Raw genomic sequence first — 6620 nt, 5'->3', positions numbered from 1 at the left:
CTCACTGCTTCTTTGATCATTTCTTTGGGTGGAGGTGGGGGGTTGAGCTATGCCTGGCTGTGCTCAGGGCGTATTTCTGGATCTGTGCTCAGGAATCACTCCTGGCAGTGCTTGGGGGACCATATGGGGTGCCTGGGATCGACCCCTAGTTTGACCATGTGCAAGGCAAATTCCCTATCCCCTGTACTACAACGCAGGCCCCAGCTCACTGTTTCTTAGATTTTTTTTCTGTTTCCTTTGAGGGGAAAATAGCCCTGTGGCACTTAGAGGAGACTGCAGCAGGGCTGCCCCGCCACTTCCCCACACCTCCAACAGGGGTCTCCTCCTACCCCGGCCCTGTCTTTGTCCCCAACTCCAACCAAGTCCGACTCAGCCAGTGAAGATGTCCTTAGCCCTAACATAGGTTTCTCTCAACCTTGGAACTAGTGATATATATATATTTTTTAGATTTACAAATTTTTGTGCTTGGATTTCAATTATACAATGATCAAATACTCATCCCTCCACCAGTGCCCATTTTCCACCACCATGGTGATATTTTTGCCTAGATAATGCCTCACTGTGGGGAGTTGTGTCACTGAGGAAGATTAATAGCATCCCTGGCCTCCATTTGCTCTTAGTACCACTACCAACAACGTCTTCACATACTGCTAAACATCCCTTGGGAGCAAAACTCACTCTGTGATGAGAACTGTCGCCACAGAGTCTGGAGGAGAAAGGTCAGATTGGGAAAGGTCATCAGGAGCAGATCCAAGCTGCTGAGAGAAGAATCCCTCCAGAAGAGGGACTGACTGACCCACTGCTGGGGAGAGGAACCCAGGGCTCTGCCACTCTCTGAGACCAAGGAGAGCTGATGTCTCGGGCTTTCTTGCTCTCTAATTCCTTTGCCTGTTGCTAGTGGCTCCCCTGTCTTTTCATTCCTGCTCTTTAATGACCTGAAACTCTCTTTTCTCTCCATTTCACAATATACTGGATATAAAATGTTATTACAGGGCCAGAGTGATAGATAGCACAGTGGGGAGGATGTTTGCCTTGCATGTGGCCGACCTGGGTTCAATTCCTGGCATCCCATATGGTTCCCCAAGCACTGCCAGGAATGATTCCTGAGTGCAGAGCCAGGAGTAACCCCTGAGCATCACTGGATGTGACCCAAAAAGCAAAAAGAAAAGGTTATTACGTGGGCCAGAAAAAAAAAAGGCTATTACATGGGCCAGACTCGGCTCAGAACACTGGTCTTCCATGAGTGAAGCTGCTGGTTTATTCCTTGACATTGCAGCCCTCTGTGCTATGCAACAAAGTGTGTATGACCATCTCCATTCCCGCATGGCAATGCAGAAATCAAAAGGGAAGAGAAGGGGAAAAATAATTTTTCTAAAAGCCATTGAGTATTGAGTAATTATTATATGATTGACACTATGTGGAGAGGTTTATTTATCACACTGAGTATCATAAATTATGATAGCTAACATTTGATTTTTTTTTTTTTTGCTTTTTGGGTTACACCCGACAATGCACTGGGGTTTCTCTTGGCTCTGCACTCAGGAATTACCCCTGGCAGTGCTCAGGGGACCATATGGGATGCTGGGAATCGAACCCGGGTCGGCAGTATGCAAGGCAAACGTCCTACTTGCTGTGCTATTGCTCCAGCCCCACATTTGATGTTTTCTATGGGTGAAGGATGCTAATGAATTAATTAAGCACTGCACTGCACTGTCCTCCCATTGTTCATCGATTTGCTCGAGCGAGCACCAGTAACATCTCACAACAAATTGTGAGACTTGGTGTTACTGTGTTTGGCATATTGAATACGTCACGGGTAGCTTGCCAGGCTTTGCCTTGCGGGCAAGATACTCTCAGTAGCTTGCCGGGCTCTCCGAGAGGGGCAGAGGAATCGAACTCGGGTTGGCCATGTTGGCTGCGTGCAAGGCAAATGCCCTCCCCGCTGTGCTACCGCTCCAGCCCAGTGAGATAATTATGTGATTAATACCTGTTACAACTTTGGGGTGTTACATACCTCATTTTATAAACAGCAGAACAGATCCAGAGAGATTAGTTAGGAGAGATTGGTCATCACTAGAGAGCGATCGAATCTGGATACAAAACTTGACAACCTGGTTCTAGGACATGTATTTTACTGTTTTTTTCTTTTTAAGACTACTCTTTTTGTGTGTGTGTGTGTGTGTGTGTGTTTGTGTGTGTGTGTGTGTGTGTGTGTGTGTGTGTTTTAGGTCATACCCGGCAATGCACAGGGGTTACTCCTGGCTCATGCATTCAGGAATTACTCCTGGTGGTGCTTGAGGGACCATGTATTTCATGTATTTTTTAACTGCTATGTTAGCCTATCTCTGGTGATGGCCATGGATCTGTTTTATTTATTTATTTAGGATTTTGGAGGGGTCACACCCAGCGGTGCTCAGGGGTAACTCCTGGCTTCGCACTCAGGAGTCACTCCTGGCAGTGTTCAGGGGACCATAGGCATGCCAGGAATTGAACCCCGGTTGGCTGCATGCAAGGCAAACACCCTACCCACTATACTATTGTTTCAGCCCTGCACATGTTTTATGTTTATTTAGCCAATTCTGATGGTGTTTGGGTGCTACTTCTGGCATTGTACTTGGGGGTCACTCCTGGCAATGATCAGATGACCATGTGGTGCTGAGACTTGAACTTGGTTCTCCGGCATGCAATGTGTGCACTCAGCCCATTGAGTGTATCCCTGGCCCTCATTTTCTGTACTTTCTAAAGGAGGAAATTATATAAATATCATGATATCAGGAGCTGGAGTGATAGTACAGCATGCAGGCTGTGTGCCTTGCATATTGCCAACCTGGGTTCGATCCCTGGCATCCCGTATGGTCTCCTAAGGCTGCCAGGAGTGATGCCTGAGTTCAAAACTGGGAGTAAGTTACCCGAGCACCTCCAGGTATGTCCCCAAAATAAAAAAAAATAATGAAATCATACTTCTAGTAAGTAATCAAACCAGAATTTAAACTGGGTCTCAGTGTTAACAATCATCTTGTGGACCTCTTCCTGCAGACCATGCTGAGCCCAAAGTTTGTCTGTGATTCTCACTGGACAGCAGTTCGTCTGCCTACATCACTGAACATACGTTAGTGAAGGAACTAGAAGACTGTGAGATGGCAAAATGATTAGGATGCATGTAACAACATGTGCTCAACCTGGATTTTACTCCTAGCACCATACCTCATGGTTCTCTGAGCATTAGCTGGCACAGCCCTGGAGATCCCTTACCACTGGGTGTGGTCCCAAGAGACCCCAGAGTACTGCAGCTGGCCTGTGTAATTCTTGTCACTATGGGGCCTGAACAGTATCACATCCTGAGGCCCTGGCATTGAACCACTGGCGCAGTTAGCCAAGTATCAATGTGCATGATCCCTGAGCATCTCTTGGAAGGCCCCTACCAAAGCCAAAATAAAACTAGCAATCAAGGCAATGATAATTCTTTGAGCACACGTAAGAGAGTTATGCACAAGTCTTAGGGCAACTCTATAGACTTGGACAAGCTTCATCATACTTTGGGGCTTTATTTTTAAAGCTGATAAGTTCCGGGTGGGGCATATGGTTCAGCACCTGAGAAAAAACCTGAGTTTAGTCTCTGGCACGAAACAAAACCAAACTAAACCAGACTGAACCAGGCCAATGCTGGTGAATTTCACGCTATGTAATCATTGTTGAGCACCCATGGCTTATGTGTGTGTGATCCCTGGTCATTGGCACCAGCAACAAGAGAAAGAGATTAAAAGAAAAAGGGGGGGGTGAGGAGAGAGAGAGAGAGAGAGATGGCAAATAATGGTGTCCTAGAAATAGGGAAAAAGTGTGAATTCTGAAGTTAAATGAACCTGGAGTTGAATCCTGGCTTCATTCTTTTACCTATGTGGACTTTGAAAGAATTGTTCGTCTTTTTGGACCACAATCTGATTTATCAGTAAAATGAAGAAAACACCCATCTTATACTATTAGGGGAACTAAGTAAAATAAGTGTCCAGCACAGGGATGGGCATTTAGAAAATTGTCAGGTAACAGTAGCTACTTTTGCATATTCAATTTATCCCTTTAGGCTTAGTGGGGATTCTGTCCTGTGAGTGGAGCGCCCTCCAGTGTTCCACAAGTGAATTACAACAAGGAGATGGCAGACTTTTTTTCTGTTCTCAGAATAGAGTGCAGAAATGTGCCTCTCCCAGGGTTACTTTGAGCCTTCTACCTGATGCTCAGGGCTGCAGGATTATTTTGGTCTATTGCAAGGTTCGATCTGAGGAGAAAACCTGGAGAGAGAGAAAAGCTGATGCCCCTCCAACATGCCATCCCCCCAACACTCAATATTCTTTCTTGTGTCTGTCATCTTAGAAGCTTAAAGTTTTGTTTTCTGATTTGTTTTGATAGGGAGGTACCAGAAGATTATTAAGTCTAAATCCAAAGAGAAACAACGTGATTTGGGGATGAAAAGCTGAGTAGGAGAATAAAGAAAGGGACTAGAAGAAGAAACACTATAATGCTAGTTCACCACCTAGTCAGATTTCAAAAGGCTATGATGCAGTCGGGATGCCAGTAAGATGTTGAAACACATGCTACATCTCAGTGATCTTTCTAGAACAATATTCCCCAACACACTGTCCACTATTGGTTACCAGGTATAGACAGGTTGAAAACCATAATGACATTCCAATATGGAGCACTCCATTTGGAAGACATCAAACAAGATGGGAAAATAACAGAGAAACCAGCTAAGCCCATTAAACAGAAACAATAATACAGAAGGCTCAACTAACAACAGTTTAGTAAACCCTCAGATAAGGACTTAATAACTCCATGGTGAGGTGTAAGTATTTTCACAAATTTCCTTTTTACTTTGGACAACCTGGCAGGCCACCGAATGTAGCCTGCCCACCCGGCAGAGTCTGGCAAACTCCCCGTGGGGTACCCAATATGCCAAATACCAGTAACAATGATGGGTCTCATTCTCCTAGCCCTGAAAGAGCTTTGAATATGGCACTTTAAAATCTCAAGGCTAGGATGAAGGAGACGTTACTGGGGCCTGCTCGAGGCAATCGATGAACAACAGGATGTTGATCGTGATCGTGATCCTTTTTACTGTGGTGCTTTTTGATAATTCTGTTAGCCATTTAGTTGTAACAAGCAATCACTGTATCACTGTCATCCTGTTATTCATCAGTTTGCTCAAGTGGGTACCAGTAAAATCTGCATTCGTCCTAGCCCTAAGATTTTAGCAGCCTCTCCTTACTCATCCTTCCTAACGGTGCCGCATTGGAGGCTCTTTCAGGGTTAGGGGAATGAGACACATCATTGTTATTGCTTTTGACATATTGAATATGCTACGGGAGCGTGCCAGGCTCTGATGTGATGTCAGGATACTCTCGGTAGCATGATGAGTTCTCCAATAACGAGAACTAGACTATAAGAGGCCTGGCATCCAGGAGCTTTGTTTTATAGTCTCTGGATCTTGGCTGCTGATGGGATTTCATGGCGCTGGGGGCAGTTTGTGGGTGTAACTGCCTAGCTACTGGAAAATGGGGGATCTGGGTAGAGGAGGCCCAGTCCTGATCTGAGCAGGCTTGGAGATCTCAGCCCCCGGACCCATGCACCTGGGTTCCTCTGCCGGTTCCTTCACGCGTGAGGCTCATCCGAGCGTGTAGAGTGTGGCCTTGAGCATGGCTGTGTTCAAGCAATATAAAATAAATTATTTTGTGCCTGCTAAGGCGGCAGGCATGGAGGATGATTGGGAAAGTGGGGACAATGATGAAGGGAAGATCACTCAGGTGGCGGGATTGGTGTTGGAACATTGAATGACTGTAACAACTGTATTATAAACGACTCTGTAAACCACAGTCTTTAAGTAAAGAAAAAACATCAATTAAAAAAAAAGGTTGAAAACCACTGGCCTATCACTTAAATTATAATGGCTGGTTGGTGGACTAGTCTGCAGGTGTAAAAAAGAATAAAAGAATGCTGTTTTAGAAGACCTTGGAATCCGTTCCGAGAACACATTATCCACAACGTGTTCACAATAACTAGGATTAAGGCATTTATTTGCACCATGGTTTCTAATATGTCCTCCTAAATCTGGGACTATCCCACGCAATGAATAATTCACAAATCACCACCGAATCACGACCATCCTGTTATTCGTCGATTGCCTCAAGCAGGCCCCAGTAACGTCTCCTTCATCCTGGCCCTGAGATTTTTAAGAAAGTGCTATATTCAAGGCTTTTTAGGAGAATGAGACCCATCATTGTTACTGGTATTTGGCATATTGGGTACGCCACGGGGAGTTTGCTAGACTCTGCCGTGTGGGCAGGTTACATTCGGTAGCCTGCCAGTGTGTCCAAAGTAGGAATAATAAGATATCATAATAAGATGTCGCAATAAGGATAATGAATAATTATCCCACTCTTATTGTAAAATAGTAGGCTACTGGCGGGGGCTGGGGGGCTGCCACACCTGGTGGAGCCCACACCCGCTCTGTGCTCAGGGATCAAGTCCGGTTGATACGGGGTGCTGGAGATGAAACCAGGGTTGGCAGTTTGCAAGGCAAGCACCCTACCCGCTATACTATCGCACAGGCCTACCCTGGCTACTACTAA

Source organism: Sorex fumeus, unplaced genomic scaffold (assembly GCF_029834395.1).
Source record: "Sorex fumeus unplaced genomic scaffold, SorFum_2.1 ptg000042l, whole genome shotgun sequence".
Lineage (NCBI taxonomy): Eukaryota > Metazoa > Chordata > Mammalia > Eulipotyphla > Soricidae > Sorex > Sorex fumeus.
Note: the sequence above shows the minus strand (reverse complement) of the source record.